The 17,941-nt window shown below is 40.8% G+C and overlaps 1 protein-coding gene across 9 annotated transcripts in view; it reads left to right on the forward strand.

Moving 5' to 3' along the window:
* Positions 1–17,941, forward strand: part of NCOA3 (nuclear receptor coactivator 3) — a 115,256-nt gene that overhangs the window by 54,917 nt on the left and 42,398 nt on the right. The window lies entirely within an intron of this gene.

Below are 17,941 nucleotides of genomic sequence, written 5' to 3' on the forward strand. Positions count from 1 at the left end.
ACCATGTCTCTTAATGACATTCAAACCCATTATTCATGTCCTTCATATTACCGGCAAAAAAAGGCTTGTAGGCCCCTAACTATATAATAGCTTTACGTTGGGAGCTTTTGTTTCCATTCATATTGAGATGGCACAGATGTATAAATCGTTTCTGAATTCCTCTTTGACACCCAACTATGGCCGTTGCTCCTTTTGATTCTATCCAGAATAAGCCAGAATAGGCTATTAAAAAATTTCAGTCACCAGCAACTTTAGTCTGCTGCGTTAGCATTTGAGGAAGATGGATAAATTAAAACAGTTAAAATGAGTTGCTAAAAATACACTGTGGCAAGGAAGAAAAGCCATTGAAGAACTGTTATGCGTGCTGTAAGTTGTACTTAAAGCTGTATGTATATATGCATTTTTTAATCAATCTTTCTGCTGTCACAATAGCCCAATAGTTTCTGGCGGCGGCAGCCCCAGTTCCATCCACAGAAGCCTATTTTTCCCCCATATATGGCCCTGATATGCATGTACAAATAGCATTTCTCAGTTGAAATTAATGGGATAGCCCAGGGGTCTGCAACCTGCGGCTCTCCAGATGTTCACAGACTACAATTCCCATCAGCCCCTGCCACCATGGCCAATTGGCCATGGTGGCAGGGGCTGACCCCTGGGATAGCCCCTGCCTCCAAGAATTCCATATCCATCCATCCATCCATCCATCCATCCATCCATCCATCCATCCATCCATCCATCCATCCATCCATCCATCCATCCATCCATCCATCCATCCATCCATCCATCCATCCATCCATCCATCCATCCATCCATCCATCCATCCATCCATCCATCCATCCATCCATCCATCCATCCATCCATCCATCCATCCATCCATCGTGCATGTTGGTCTTGGGATTGGGGGAGGGGGGAAGACACACATTTCCCTTTATCAACAGCTGAGATGCAAAGATCTGCTTTAGGTGTGCCCAGTGAGGCCTGTAACACTTCTGTTCTCTGCCTCCTCTTCTCCCCAGTTTGAGGAGCAGTCCCCACATCATATGGTATGAATTTCTTCGTTGGTTTCAAAAGAGGGTTACCGTTTGGTGTGGGGAGTTGCTGCTTGAGACACACAGTGAAAGTTCTCTTGGCTACATAGGAATAGTTGCATGGTCTTTTGGATCACAGTTACTGACCAGCACCTCAACTCTGGGTTAAATGAAAGTAACTTAGTTGCAGTAGTTAATATTAGTTAGTATAAAATGTTATTTTTGTAATTAAAATGACCTGGTGAAACTCCAGATCATTTAAAAAATCCTGTTTAGTTAAGGGATAGTTGCTTCGGGCTATTTTAAAAGTGAAATATTGTTAACTAGCTGGTGATTTTGCTTGGAAAATAGCTCTGTTCTGAATTCCATGCAAATAAACTGTGAAGCCTTTGACTCAACTTGCGAAAGGAAGATAAAAATGCTAGTTATGGTTTTCCTGTAGCCAGTTTCGAACAGCATTGTATATAAAGCTTCTCAACTGACTAAAAGAGACAAAAGACAGATATCTACAATAACAGGAAATTCTTTTCTGTGCTTCTTCGCTGCAGTCCTGAACTGTGTGTCTTGCTGTACACTTTTTTTTTTACAGATGGCTACTAAACTTTTCAGTTGGTATTGCTTGTCAATTAAACTGCCCAGTTCTATTTTTCTTCAGTTATAGGTAACTTGATTAAATGTATTACAAGAAGAGTTATTTAAAGGGAAATGTGGTAGGGTGAAACTAAATTGTAACACATAACATTATTTATAGAATGCTTCCTGAGTATATTATGCATCATGAAGAAGGAAAGTATGTCTTTTTTTTTCATCCAGAAGTGAGGAGGGAATATTTAGGATTATGTTCTGAGAGGTCAGTGAAGAGATGCAAATCTGGGATTCCAGCAGCATACATTAACATTTTGTTCAGCAGCAATGCCCACCATTTCTTAGTTGCAGCAGTGTTTGAATGAGATTAGTTTGTGGCAAAGAGAGACTTCCCAGTAAACAGAAAGAATTAAGCAGTACTAGCCTCGTATTTATCCTTGGCCGACCTTCTCCTGGCCCTCTTGCCCCAGGGATTTGTAGATCTGACTTTTGTATATGACTTTTTAAATATTAGCTTTCATTAGCTCTTTATTGCGAACAGTCTTGCAGAATGGATACTTACTGGTTGAAGCAGATGCAACCATATTATTCCCATACTTAAGCAGCAGTTGCTAGGCCTTTATGGTAGGACTTTGTTTGAGATGAATGGAGCAGTGCTAAGAAGATCTACTTAGAAGATCTACTTAGAAGATCTCAGTGGGGCTTAGTATTAAAGATGTGAAGGCCCAGAAAAATAAAATAAAAAACAAACTCAAAACATTCAGGGAGGAATTTGTTGTTTTTTTAAACTCTAAGGACTTTATTTCAGTTTTTTAAATGAAACACGGAAATTTTGAGGAAATTTCCCTACAGGAAAAACACCTATTAAATATTTTTTTCTTTTTGACTGAGAAAAAACATTGTCTTAAAAACATTTAAATCATCTCAACTGTATAGCATGAAAAACTCTGATGGTTTTTTCAGCCATTTGAATGAAAAAATGTGAAATCTTAGAACTCTGAAACAAAACTCTTATGAATTTTTTTAAAAAATGAGAACTGTTTTAAGGCAAAGTTTCACTCAAACTGTTCAGTTTTAAACTGTGGAGCATTAACATTTGTATGTAAAACTATTTATTAGATGATTCCTATGTGTACTATAGACATACACAATATTTTCAAGAATATTGCTTAAATGTAAATAGTTTCGGCAATAATTAATGTACTGTCATGTGTTTAATATATTATGAAAGAAGCAAGTATTTTCAGTGATATAAAGTTTACTTCCCAAGCTTGCCCTTTGGAACTGTGTAGGAGTGTTCCTGTTCAAATAATATACTTCCTTTTATTTGCGACATAATTTGTTCTCTAATTTCAACGTGTTTTCTACCACCCAGATGATAAAAATTAAGATACATGTGCTAAGGTAGCATAAAGTGAAGCAGTTTGCAACTGTTTCTTCCTGTATTTGATATACTTACTATTTTATAGAAAATGAAGACATTTATACTTTTAAACTCCACAAATAGTAGTTTTACAACTAGTATAGTTTCACATGCCAAATAGTACAATTTTACATGTTAAGTTATGAAGTGTGCACTTTACTTTGTTAAATCAGTAACAGAATTTTAAGGTTTGGTAGGAAACTTCAGTATTGCATATACCAAAGAGGAAAGAGGGGAAATAGGAACCTGCTGCCCTGTGGCTTCCAACATTTCCAGAAATGTTAAATGTCTACTTGGGATTGCAGTCTCAGTTCAAAATGTACAGCACTATTGAGCAGCTTTTGGGGAGCAGGAGGGTGCACGAGAGAGGCTTCTTCAAGAAAATATGCATGTTGAAAATCTCAAATGTATTCAGGGAGCCACAGATTTTGCCTAGACTTAATAGCCCACTATTGTTTGTTGTTATTCTATACCGTTTATTTTTCTTCTTCCTACTCAACAAAAGTAGGTGGAACAGGGTCCCTAGAGAGACCAGGGCCCTGCAGGACTTGTCGAGTTTTCTCAGGGCCTGAAAAATGGATCTATTCCACCAGGCATTTGGCCAGCCGGGCTGAATGTTGTTCCATCATCCCAGCCTCTGGTGGGCTGGGGAGGGGGTGGGAAGGGAAGGGAAGGGAGGGTTTTTATCATGTGAGTTTTATTTCAGGTTTTATTAGAATGTTGTATTGTTGTTGGTTTTAATATTATATTACTAACTGTTATTATTGTAACTATCGTATGCCACCCTGAGCCCTCTGGGGGAGGGCGGCTAACAAATCCAAAGCATGTATGTATGCATGAATAAAGGCAGGCAGTGTGTGTGTTTGGGAGGTAACCTTCTCCATCAACCTGTGGTGCTGATGTTGCACTCCAGCACAGAGCATAATGTGATACAATTATGAAGGCTACACATACTGCTGTCAAAAGTATTGCTTAAACACCCCCCTCAATTTTTTTTTGGGGGGGGGAAGAATGTCACATTCCCAGAGTAGCAAGCCACCACAAGTCCCCTTGAGACCAAGGGACAGAGTCTCTAGCCCTCCTAAATCTAAATCATGGTCAGCCCTGCAAGTTGGGAGACTTGCAAATTGAGTTTCAAAAGCAATTACTCTGGTAGCCGTAGTCTATAAAGGGCTAAAATACTAGATTCAGATTGAAGCCCCAAAACTCAAGAACACCACAGAAAAGAATTAAGAAGGAAAACTGCATTAGATTTAGATGAAAATGGAGTGAAAATTGCGTGGGGCAGGGGAGAGTCTCTTTATGATACCAGCCATGTTTGGTGAAGTTTGGGTCAGGGGATCCAAAGTTATTGACCCCATCCCCCATTGTTTACAATGGAAGCTAATAGTAGATTTTCCATGTCTGATAATATCCCTCTTAAAATCTAAGTTGGGTTACATTTGGACATACAGATGATGATGAGGAATCCAATTTTGTAGGATTTTAACTCTTGTGTTTTAGCTTGGTTGCTGGTTGAGCTAAGGTTTTTGTACTTTTATAAAGTTATTGTTGATACCATATTGTTCTTGTTGACCCTCTTTTCCACTTAGAGAGCCAGTTTATTGTTTTTCTTTGAAATAAATATTCAAAAACATTTAACCTACTGATGCCTCAATTGATGTAATTTTATTGGCATCTATTTTTATTTTTGAAATTTACCAGCAGCTGCTGCATTTCCCACCCTCGACTTATACGCGAGTCAATAAGTTTTCCCAGTTTTTTGTGGTGAAATTAGGTGCCTCGACTCTTATATGTGTGGAATTCGAGCTTAATGCATTGAGTATATACGGGTGAAAGCCCCCACTTCCTGGAATGCTTTGCAGAATGATGGCCTTTTGTCTCAGGCTCTTAAAGCTTCCTCACATCCTGATTGGCTCAAGTTTGCTGGACAATAACTGAGGTTCCCTCCACTCTCCAGCATGGTTCAGTCAAGCTCCTAGATAGAACATCTAATCCTGCCCTGCCCAAATTATATCTCCCATCCCAATTTAATTTTAGTGACTCAATCACTAGTCCCATGTTCCAGTCTTCCATCCCGTGACCACTTTAGCCGTTATTTTGGATTTTCCCAAAAGGCTTCAAGTTTCAGTCCTAAGTCCAGTGTTGTCCTCATGGAGCATGAGCTCTGCTGAGAATATAATTAAGAATATATTAAAAAATCTTATACCTTTTAAAGCTGTTTTTTTCATCTTGAGCCTGCTTTCCCAACATCACAGTTGGCTTGGTTTTCCAGACTTCCGCTGTCTGGCTTAAATCTCTTAGGGTTAGACTCAGTTGAATCACTGGATTTCTTTCCTGCACTTCTGGTTCTGTTCATACTCAGATCTACTCTCTGTCACCTTCATTCGACTGAACTCCCAGTTGTCTCATTTCTTTACGATGAGGTTTGTGCGCATGTTTTGCTGTCAAGTCGCAACTGACTTACGGAAACCCCGTAGGGTTTTCAAAGTAAGAGGCATTAAGAGATGGTTTGCCATTTCTTGCCTCTGCATCATGCTCCTTTTATTCCTTGGAGGTCTCCCATCCAAATACTTCTCAGGGTCAAGGCTGAGAGTGTGCAACTGGTCCAAAGTCTCCCACAAGTTTTTATGGCAGAGTCAGGATTCGAACCTGGGTTTCCCAGATCCTAGTCCAATATCCTAACCACTAAGAACATAAGAGCTAGCCTGCTGGATCAGACCAGAGTCCATCTAGTCCAGCACTCTGCTACTCGCAGTGGCCCACCAGATGCCTTTGGGAGCTCACATGAAGGATGTGAAAGCAATGGCCTTCTGCTGCCGAGCACCTGGTCTGCTAAGGCATTTGCAATCTCAGATCAAGGAGGATCAAGATTGGTAGCCATAGATTGACTTCTCCTTCATAAATCTCCACTACACTATTCTGACTTATATGTCTACTTTTATCTCCCTGATGCTCTCCATACAGCTAACTGGTCTCTCCCCTCACTAGGTTTTTCCCAGCAGGCATCAGTTCAGAAGCAAATAGGTTTGTGTAAAGGCTTTATGCCTTCAAAGGAGCTAATATTTTTTTCTCATTTAAGAATTATTTTTCTTTTTTCATTTACAGGGATGCTGATATACTTTAGACAGTTTGGCCAGATAAATTAATTGCCCTGATGATATGTTTTATCCCAGCCTTCAAAGACAGCACTCTGGGTGCTACCGACCCTACACGTGTACCAATTTGGGTCAGCTTTACTATGGGTAGAAGGAGGGGTCTAGTAAACACTTGCTCAACTTGCTGTCCAGCTGTTGGTAGCACCCAACTCCACTTCAAATCTCATCAATATTAATGCTCTGAATACCCCTGAGTAATACCGTCAGTCGTAGCTTCATTTATTATTTTCACAAGGGAGCAGATTTTAGGAGGCATAAATGTAGAATGCATTAATGTTCTGTGCTTGTCGCTAACCGCTCATGATACATGAATATAATAAACGGGAATTAGACCAATTTGGTTAATGATATGGATGTAAAAACCACTTCATTATTACAGTGTCAGAAATCCACATTTCATCATTGCTATTTCATGATCTTTGTGTAGAGGGGAACTAAGAAGAAATCTGAGTTCTCAGGTGCAGACATTGATGAACCTGATAAAAGGCCATTGGTGTTACAGGTGTAGATATGTAGGCCAATTTTATACCTTGGCACTGTGTTTATGACTCTTGTTTGTTGTTACTTGAATGTGTGGCTGTGTTTTGGCTTTGGTGTGTTCTGATTTTATGTCTTCACTCTTTGTAAGCCACTTTGAGATCCTGTTTCCAGGAGAGTGGCACCTATTTTTAGTAGGAAAAAAAACCTGACTTATTCTAGTCCTTATTGTTATGAGTCAGATACCTTGTCAGAGAGCCTTACGGACTTCCTGGAACACTACTTAAGAGTTCTTTTCCTTATCCCAGGGACACAATGGGACACACTTCATGCAGTAGTGGAGTTCGGTAACATTATGACCTACCTGTTTCATTCAGGCACCACTTCCTTTCCACATTCCTTTCCTGTTCTTGTGTGAGATATGCTCATGTTAATGTAAGTGTTTGCTGACTTGCAAAGTAGCTCTCTCCGCCTCGCCTCTTTCCTATGAAAAACAGGTACTTTCACTTGGGAGATCTGATAGAGCAGTGTTATGAAATCTGTGTATTGTCAAAGGATTTCACGGCCAGAATCAGTTGGCTGTTGTGGGTATTCTGGGCTTTGAGGTTGTAGTTTGGTAGTTTTAGCTCCTAACATTTCACCTGCATCTATGACTGACATCTTCAGAGGCATGTCACAGTAAGACATAGAATCATAGAGTTGGAAGAGACCCCAAGGGCCATCAAGTCCAACCCCCTGCAGTGCAGGAACTCACAATCAAAGCACTCCTGACAGATGGCCATCTAGCCTCTGTTTAAAAACCTCCAAAAAAGGAGACTCTGCCACACTCCGAGGTAGTGCATTCCACTGTCAATCAGCCCTTACTGTCACAAAGTTTTCCCTGATGTTTAGGTGGAATCTCTTTTCCTTCACCTTGAACCCATGACTCCTGGTCCTAGTTTCTAGAGCAGCAACATGCTCCCTCACCAACATGACATCCCTTCAAATATCTACATGTTTCTCTCTGTTGCTCAGTGTGGAATGTTTTGTACGGTGGAGAGAAACACATCTTTACCATGACATGTCTCTGAAGATGCCAGCCATAGATGCAGGCAAAATGTTAGGAAGTAAAACTACCAGAGCACGGCCACACAGCAGTAGTAGAAAGTTCTGTCAAGTCACAGCTGACGTATGGCGACCCTGAATATGGTTTTCAAGGCAAGAAATGTTCATAGGTGGTTTGCCATTGCCTGCCTTCAAGTGGGCTGAAAGAGATCTGAGAGACTGGCCCAAAGTTACCCGGCAGGCTTCATGTGGTGGAGTGGAGAATCATTCCCAGTTCTCCAAAGCCAGCGTGGTGTAGTGGTTAAGATCAGGTGGATTCTAATCTGGAGAACTGGGTTTGATTCCCCACTCCTCCACCTGAGTGGCAGAGGCTTATCTGGTGAACCAGATGTGTTTCCGCACTTCTGCATTCCTGCTGGGTGACCAAACTCTCTCAGCCCCACCTACCTCACAAGGTGTCTGTTGTGGGAAGAGGAAGGGAAAGGAGTTTGTAAGCCACACTGAGTCTCCATACAAGGAGAGAAAGGTGCGGAATAAATCCAAACTCTTCCCTTCTTCAGTTTAGAGTCCACAGTGCACCACACTGGCTTATCTTTCCTGATAGCCATGGGAAGTCTTGAGCTAATATTGCTTGCTAAGTATTGGACATAAAGCAGCTACAAACTGGCCCCTCACCAGCTACTTCCATTCTCACCTTCTTCAAGGCAGGAGGCCAGGACAGTGCTGGTCCTCTTGTAACAAGTAGCTGCACTTTGCTTCTTCTGTTTGCCAGATCACAAGAAAGGAGTGGCGTAGTGCTGAACAGGCATCCCATATATGTGTGCATACTCGTCTGTTTTCTCTGCTTCCTGTAGCTTGGAGCTCCTCTTCTTGTTCTGAGAAGCAGAGGGAAGACGTGGCACTTGCTGGATGTCATGAGTGGCTAAACATTCCACCCTAGCAAATTAATGAACAGTGGTAAATGCTTACTATTTAACTGTTTCATTTATATCCCACCTTTTTCCCTAGTGGAGGCCCAAGTCCCCTTACATTAATCCTTTGTTTTATCCTTGCAGCAATACTGTTTCAGGAAGAATTGGCTGGGTATATGTGAGGCCAAAAGGCACCTGGTGGACTTCCATGGCAAAATGGGCATTTGAACCTAGATGGCCCAGATCATAAGCCACTGCTCTAACCACCACAACAGCTTTCCTGCTGTTTCTTAGCACAGTTGAGTGTTTAGCAGGACAGTGAGCCCCTAAGAGGTGCCACATGGCTGCTTATTTACTAACATGTGTGCCTACTTGTTTGGGATATTGGCACCCAAGCCTGCCCTCTGGGGCAGAGCATTGTTCCAGTAGTCTGGTCAGGTGGCATCTAACCAAGAGTTTCCAAGTCCTGAAAGCTGTCTTGTGAAATGTAGGGGTGGGGGTGGGGGGAGTGTTTTGAATAAAGAAAACCAAGGCATCACATGAAGTAGAGTGGGTACAGGGAAGGGATGAATACAAGTACTTAATGCTGCTAGCCAGAAAATTAGAAGTAGAAAGTAGAAGCTTTAAAAGATTTTCTAATTTATGCAAATTCTAATTCTTGCGCATCATTCCAATGGTTTCCAGCTGTTAACACTATATATAATCTGCAAGCATTCACCCACTAAGCTATCTCGGATTAGGCTGCTGGACCAGATGTGTGATGTGATTAATAAAAAAACATATATTTAGAGGATGTAATAAGCTTTCATCAGTTTGCGTAATATTATCTCTTCTGCAAATTTCCCATTCTCCATAGAAGGTGGGCTTTGACCAAGAGATATGTAAAACCATGAAACCACTAGTTAAAAGTTGTTGATTAAATACTGTCCTTTAGGTCTTCTATGTACTAACACCCAAATGATTGATACACAGTTGAAATATTCGGTGGTATTTCCTAGGTCAGTGATGGCGAACCTATGGCACAGGTGCCAGAGGTGGCACTCAGAGCCCTCTCTGTGGGCACACACAAACAGAGTTCATCATGTGGGGGGGAAATTGCCTCCCCCCCACACATCTAGGTTGGCCTGGGCCGCTGGACTTGATTATTAGCATTAAACCTAAGACCTAGTTTTGGGGAAGCAGTATAGGTAACCCTGTTAAGCGCTGTTAAACCCCACTGATTTTCATGCGAAGAACTGAAGTACGATCCTTTACCTGGGAGTAAGCTCGGTTGCTGGCAATGTGGCTTGCTTCTGAGTAAACCCTCCTAGGGTCATGATTCACCCGTTGGAAGAGTTGTATGGTTGCTTCAAAGCAAAGCCACTGACTACCACCAAGCTTACTCCCGAGTAACGCACGCCTCAGAGCTAACTATTTTTTCTAAACTAAAACCTCAGTATTCAGGTTAAATTGCCGTGTTGGCACTTTGCGATAAATAAGTGGGTTTTGGGTTGCAGTTTGGGCACTCAGTCTCAAAAAGGTTTGCCATCACTGTCCTAGGTTTAGATATCCTGCCTTCTTGGGATGTTGTTTATTTTATTTATTTGTTTGGCTACTTTTATCTTGCTTTACTACACTGGACTCAAAAGTGGTTATAATACAAGGAAACCACAGGTAATACATATAGAAAAAATACATCAATTCTGCTTGGCAGTAACAAACTAATCCACAAGAGAAGGGCAGGGGACAAACCAGGCGTTAGAAACTCTCCCCCTAATTTGGGCAGTCTTCGTCCAGGTGATTATTTTGCTGTGCAGGAGGCAATTCTGTTCAAGCTTGCAGGGCTGGAAGAGAGGAGCAGGGCAGGTGGTATAGCTCTGCCCTGCATGGCAACAGCAATGGATGGGAAGTTTATGTATTGCTCATATTCATGTACATACTGAAATACTTTTCAAAACACTGCTTCAAAACATTTCGACTATTTTATTTTGTTGAATTTCTAAGCCGCCTCTTCCTAGCACAAGGTGGGCTCAGAGCGGCTAACAACAAATATAATATCCCATCCCACTATAAAATAATTTAATTACCTAAAATACCAATGTAATGGTGATTCCTTCATTATGGTGTAATGGTGATTCCTTCAATGTAATGGTGATTCCTTCATTCCTTCATTATGCCAAGCTAAGAATAAGAGAACTCATTCTTCAGTAGGATAAAAATTGTCCCTGGGAGTAATAGCAGAAGAGAAAAAGGAAAATAAGGGTGGAAAGAGGGAACAGCAAAAAAAGGGAGGCTGGAGGCTGTAAGACTATTACTACCTGGCAGAACATCTCCCTCTTATAGGCCCTGTAAGGCTGATTCTGGGTCTCCTAGGTCAGAGAGTTCAACCAGGCTGGAGCCAGGGCCGAAAAAGTCCTGCCCCTGGTTGTGAATAGCCTAATATTTTTATGCCAGGGGCCACCAGGTTGTTGTTGTCAGCTTAGCACAATGCTGTTGGGTGTAGAAATCATGTTGTGAAGAGGATGCATGCTGACATATTTGCTAACATGTTTGGGCGTAAAGCAACATTTTGCCTGCTGTAGTTGAAGCCAGTATGGTGTAGTGGTTAAGGTGTTTGACTCACTAGGATGTGGGAAACGCAGGTTCAAATCCCTGCTCCAGCTTGCTGGGTGACTTTGGGCCAGTCATACACTCTCAGCCCTGACACTAGCTCATATTTGGGAGGCCTCCAAGAAATACCAGGAGCATGACCCAGAGACAGGCAATGGCAAAATTCGTTCGAATTTTGCCTCTTGCCTTGAGAACCTATGCGGTTGCCATAAGTCAGCTCTGATTTGAAGGTAACCCCCCCCCCCAAAAAAAAACCACACCTCTCAAGTAGAGGCTTGTGGCATAAAGCAAATCCAGATGGGATAACCAGCTGCAAAGCCACCATCCACACACTCGGTATTTCTAATTTAAAGCATAAATCACAAATCTTGTAAATTATGTAGCAACAATAATTCTGTAGCAGTAATGATTTAGAAGGGTGTGAGTAGAAAACAATCCAAGCATGAGCAAGATAATACTGCAGAGTGGTTCTTATGTCCTCACACTTCCCAAACATGCTGTGATGCCCATCTCAATTTTTGAAAAAAATTCTGGTCCATACCTGGTGCCAAATGCCGTGGAAGCCATGTTGCTCCCTGGTCCTCTTTTATTGCTCTCTGAGCTGCAAGTGGCGTAGGAGGTTAAGAGCTCATGTATCTAATCTGGAGGAACCTGGTTTGATTCCCAGCTCTGCTGTCTGAGCTGTGGAGGCTTATCTGGGGAATTCAGATTAGCCTGTGCACTCCCACACACGCCAGCTGGGTGACCTTGGGCTAGTCACAGCTTCTCAGAGCGAGCTCAGCCCCACCCACCCACCTCACAGGGTGTTTGTTGTGAGGGGGGGAGGGCAAGGAGATTGTAAGCCCCTTCGAGTCTCCTGCAGGAGAGAAAGGGGGGATATAAATCCAAACTCCTCATCCTCGTCCTCGTCCTCGTCCTCGTCCTCGTCCTCTTCTTCTTCTTCTTCTTCTTCTTCTTCTTCTTCTTCTTCTTCTTCTTCTTCTTCTTCTTCTTCTTCTTCTTCTTCTTCTTCTTCTTCTTCTTCTTCTTCTTCTTCTTCTTCTTCTTCTTCTTCTTCTTCTTCTTCTTCTTCTTCCTCTTCCTCTTCCTCTTCCTCTTCCTCTTCCTCTTCCTCTTCCTCTTCCTCTTCCTCTTCCTCTTCCTCTTCCTCTTCCTCTTCTTCTTCCTCTTCTTCCTCCTCCTCTTCTTCCTCTTCCTCCTCCTCCTCCTCTTCCTCTTCCTCTTCCTCCTCCTCTTCCTCTTCCTCCTCCTCCTCCTTCTTCTTTGCCCTAAGAGATGTCTTAAAACAGACAACGGTCTTCTTAAGGGCTTGTAAACATCAGCTGCTCAACAGCTCCTGTAACCCCTTCTGAAACATTGTCAAGGCAAGGGGGACTACTTCAGTGGATCCTAGAATTAATCTTTCGCGGGGTGGGGGATTGCTCGTTTTCCCATCTACTCTTTAGAGAGAGAGTTGACTGCCTCCTAACAAAGCTAGTGTAGCTGTTTCAAAAGACTTTAAACTTCTGGATTTAAAAAAACAACCATCTAATATTACGTTTTATAATCCTCTGCAAAAAGGGAAATCTGAAAGATATCTGTTCAGAATCTAGATCTATTTATGTAACACTGCTCTGGGAGTGAGTCAGAACGTGCTCTTTAAAACCTGATTCACTTATAAAAAATGCAAGAGGATAAAGGAGGAGTTAATGCTAATTGCCGTGCTTTAGTAAGGGTAGACATGGCACTCAGAAAATCCATGAAGCTGCCTCAGAGGATATAATTTTGAATCCTTGCTGAGTATACAGGAATAGCGGACCTGTGGAACGAAACCATATTTTCTGATACTTGGGACTACATATTTCCTTGTTTTGTGACTCAGGGTACATGTTTCAGTTGGTGTGTGTTTGTGCTAAAAAAAACCCCCTGAGTTCTCTTAGTTCCTCAAAGTATTAGAGCAGTGTGTCCTGTTTTCAGGATGTAAAGGAGAGCTCCTGCAACAAGAAACTGGCAAATGCTTTGAAACTGAATGTTAGAGCTGTGTAATTGCGATGTTGCTTCCTCTCATTTAAGGGGAAATTATTTTCTTAGCTATTCAGTTAAAAGGTAAAGTACTCTCATATTTGCATCAGCTGGAACAATGCCTCACCAGAACTAATGGCTTATTTGAAAAGGCAGTGCAGCCATGGAAGTAATCTAATTTTCATCCAGCAGCTTTCATTATTAGCATATTACAGTTCTGGTCTTTGCAACGTGCACCTTTTGGCACAGAGTGTGCAATATGAAACTAACAATGGATAAAATGTCAGACTGGTGATTTCTGCAGCATATAAGATGTTTTTTTTTTAAAAAAAAAAAACCAGGGTGAATGCCGTGATACTGAAAATAATATCTGAATATTTTTAAATGTTGTGGTAGCATAACAGTCTTTTAAAGGTTTTAGAAGTTTAACATATTGAAGCAAAAGAGGTGTTACTATTTTCAGTATAAGAAAGGAAATTATATATAGTGTCCCTTTCATAGTAAGAGAAAATGCTTGGGATTGACTCTCATTCTTTTTAACCTCAAATTTTTTTGCCACTCATATGAGAGTCCTGCTCCATTCATTTCCATATTGTAGCATTCAATGCTGCATTCCAAATTATAATTAAAAAAAAAAAGCGGCCAAGACTTTGCTTAATTGCAAGTGAAAATTAACACCTTATTGGGTGTTTGCCCAATAATGCACGAGAGTTTGCAAAATGCGTACAACCTGTTCAGATGTCATTTTCCCAAGAGAGAATGCGGAATATAAAAAGGTTTAACATAAAGTATTTAAGATACTGTAGTAAGGTGGATCTTCATGGGTTGTGTAGTTAGCATTTCTATGCATATGTTACTGATAGTATAGTTCTTCCTTTTGAAAACCTTGATACAGGTTGACAAGTCATTGTCTTTCTTTTTGAAAGAAACCCCCTGCAGATGATAAAATGCATACCTTGGTCTGGATAGGTAGGTGGCCAGCCCTGCCCTCTCATGTTGACGTTAGATATTGTATAATTTGAAGAAGTCTGCTTTAAGGAACCGACTGAAGTGCAAACAAGGAAACTAATGTTGGCTTTCTTGGAGCAAATACAACTCGTCTGGAGCAAGCCTTTCTGGTATAGCTTCCTTTCTGCCCATGGTCCTTCTTGTATTTCATGGTGCTTTAAGTATTTATAGTACTTTAACTTATTGAACTGTTGCTCAACAAAGCTGTAGTTAATTCCTCAGTGGCATGTAAATTTTTTGGTATCATCTGCCCCTAATTTTATCTTGTAAGAAGTTCTAATATGTATCGTACTAATCATCATTAAAGCAAAAAGGACTTTCTGTATAATTCCATGTAATTTTATAATCAACGTAAACTTATATTTACTAAAACTTATCGGGGGGTGGGGGTGAGGGACGGGTTACAACTTCAGCCTAACCTGTTTAAGAACAGCTTTGCTGGTTGTAGATTACTATGTAATAGCATACTATCCAGATCAGCTATTGCATTTGTAGAATCCCAAATTCTTTTGATAAAGAAGTGATACCTTCTGATACTTTTGTAATATTAGTACTGGGAGTTTAAAAAAATACTATATGCAAGACCAGATAGTGTCTTTTGCACCTTCTTCAATCAGCCTGATGAAATTTGCAGCTGTAGATATCAGTTTGGTGCCTGGGCCAGTGACTGTCAGGTCCTTCAGCCAATGACAAGAAGGCCTGTTATTCAGATTCATAGAAGTTAGGGAAGTCTCTGCCATATGGTTTAATTGTTCCAATAGCTAAGTTAACTGAGGATCTTTGGGAGCGGAATTTCCATATTTCCTCATTTTGAATTGGTATTTTAGCTGTATGTTGTTGTTTCCTTGGGGACGGAGGTGCTTGCCGTGATAGCTTTGCAAAGGTGCAGATTGGGAGATGGTTGAGTCTAGATGCTAATCTCTATGTGACCACATTGCCAATCACTTCTGTAATTGGTATTGTTCTTCTGAAGGCAGGCGCTTGTCAGTGTTGTCAACTGGGATGGCTAAACTTGCATACAAATGCATATGCAACTAGTTGGGCTGAAAGGCCCTACTTAAATTTCTTAAGAAATTATCTGCTTGTACAAAGCTCTTCACCTGACTACTAATAATTATCTATAAGTAGACTGAGTTAAAAGTATTAATTTTGAAACTCTGGTTTTTGCATAGGGCCATAGTGTGGGCTTTTTACATGTGAATGCCTCATAAATATTTCCCAAGAGCAATTAATTTTAATTAGCGTAAACAGTCTCCGTGTTAGGTAGCGTTTCAAGTGGCTTTGAATAAATCCATTCAAACACACAGCTGTTATTAAAAAACTTTATTTAGGTTGCTGTCATTCTCGGTGGAACACTCAGAATGCTTGATAACTGGCAGATTTACTCCTTGGCAAAAAAAAAGTGCCCTGAAATGAATTAAAATTGTTTCTGCACTTTACCTTCAGGTGAAAAAGGAATGAAGGGAGCATTGACTCTCAGGCCCCCAAGATCTTGTTAGTCTCTAAGGTTCTACTGGACTGAAATGTAGCTGGCAACTGGATTTTGTTTAGTTTATTCTAGCTGTTTATACCTCATGCCCCCCTCCCCACCATACTCAAAGTAACTTAAAATATTGTTCCTCTCTCTTCCATGTTACCCTCACAATGACCACTTTGTGAAATTAGGCTGGGAGTGAGTGATTGACCCAAAGTCACCCAGCAAACTTCCTTGGTAGATTCGGGACTGGAATTTGGGTTTCGCAGATCCTAGTTTTGACACTGTAACAACACCACACTTGCTCTGAGTACATTCCAGTCAAACGGAAGCAGTTTTAAGCCCCACTGATATATGGTAGTAGAGCTACACAAGTTTTGAACTTCCTGAGCTGTTCTTAGAGCATTGCAGGTGTTGGGGTTTTTTTAAACTGGGCCAGAAATGTGAAGTTTTAAAAATTTTGTTCTTGGATTTTAGCTTGTACAATGGTAGATAACGACTTCCTAAAGTTACAGCATAATTCATGATAATTTTTAGATTTTTTTTTATTTTTGCAAATAATAGAGTAGGGTAAGGGGATAAGAAGAAAAGGATGTGGACCACAGCTTAGATCCCATGGAAGATTTCTGTAGAGTGGTATAAGAGACTATTTTAAGATTAAGAAATGTCCCCAATAACCACTTCTCATGAGAAATCAACTGGTTCTTACACAAGGGGGTGTACCTTATAGGATTTTCAAGGCCCAGGATGAGCAGAGGTAGTTTGCCGCTGTCTTCCTCTGATTTCCCATTCACCCTGCTTAGCTTCTGAGCTCTGAGGAGATCAAGCTAGTCGGGGCTATTAGGACTGCTAAACTGTTTAGTTATCCTCTTAGAATTAATAAGGGCTTATTGAAGCAACTGTTCTTGAATAGATTGTGCCAGTTTGGTTTGAAAATCACTTGAGTTAGCTGTTGAACCATTGGCTTTGAGGACTCGTGAACTTTATCTTGGATAGCTGCTTCTGTAGTAGAATCCCAGCCAAGACCACACTGCTCCTCTGAGAAATCCATGAAACCTTTCTGTGCCCTTAAAATAGCTCCAGAAATTAGGGTAAGCTATTATTTAACTTCCCCTGACCTGGATGACCCAGGCTAACCTGATCACATCAGATCTCAGAAGCTAAGCAGGGTGGGCCCTGGCTAGTACTTGGATGGGAAACCGCCAAGGAAGACAGAGAATGCCAATGGCAAACCACCTCTGATAGTCTCTTGCCTTGAAAATCTTCTGGGTCTCCATAAGTCAGCTGCTACTTGATGGCACTTTACAGGCATATTTTATTTAACGTATGGAACTTAGATTTTTGTTTTTGTACATACATCATGTTATTCAGCTTTACAGGAGTTCTCTTATATCGTGACCATGTGTGCCACAGTACAAATCAGCCTGTATGTCCTGTAGTGTCAGAAACAACACTAAAAGCTAGATATTGTACATCTGTTGCCTCTTCTGGAATTCCTTCCTAATGCAAGTCCCAAGTGCCAACACTTAATCAAAAGCAGTATAATTTGGTCTGACATTGTCCAGAATATCGACAGTAGAGATGATTGCTTGAAAAACAAAGTTGTTTTTTTTAAAAAAATAATAATAACTAGTTCACAAAAAGTTAGCAAAAATATTTCATGAGTGCTTTTTGCAAGCTTATTTACTGAAACATTTGTACCCTGTCCTTCCATCCTGTGTAGGAATCCCGAAGTGGTGTTTATAGCAAAAGCTAAAAGCAGCAACAATAGAACTGGCCCAAAAGCAGTAACATAAAACGGAAGTGATCTTTTGTTCATAGTATTTTGATTCAGTGAGCACAATCTAAAGTGAGCTGTTTAGCTATGTGTTTGATAGTTGCCCTTTATTCTGTCGCCAAATGGAATAATATTCCGTCATTTCATCTAGCTTTTTAATTTTCTACGCAGGAAAATACATCAGTTTTTCAGATTCAGGAGAACACTGTATTCATGGCCTCAAAACACCTGCTGTGACTTTGTTTTTATCTGATTTTTCAGTTTATCCAAAAGAGATTGCCTAGATGTGTATAGTATTAGATTTTTTTTACAAATCGTAAGGTGGCTTTATCCAAGTTGACTGGCCAATATCGTCCATGCTAATTCAACTATATGAGTAGTGTTACTTGGCAAATGCCAGAAATTGTCAGCACTATGGGCACTTTCGCACATGAAGAATAATGCACTTTCAATCCGCTTTCAATTC

The sequence above is a fragment of the Sphaerodactylus townsendi genome, linkage group LG05 (assembly GCF_021028975.2).
Source record: "Sphaerodactylus townsendi isolate TG3544 linkage group LG05, MPM_Stown_v2.3, whole genome shotgun sequence".
Classification (NCBI taxonomy): Eukaryota; Metazoa; Chordata; class Lepidosauria; order Squamata; family Sphaerodactylidae; genus Sphaerodactylus; species Sphaerodactylus townsendi.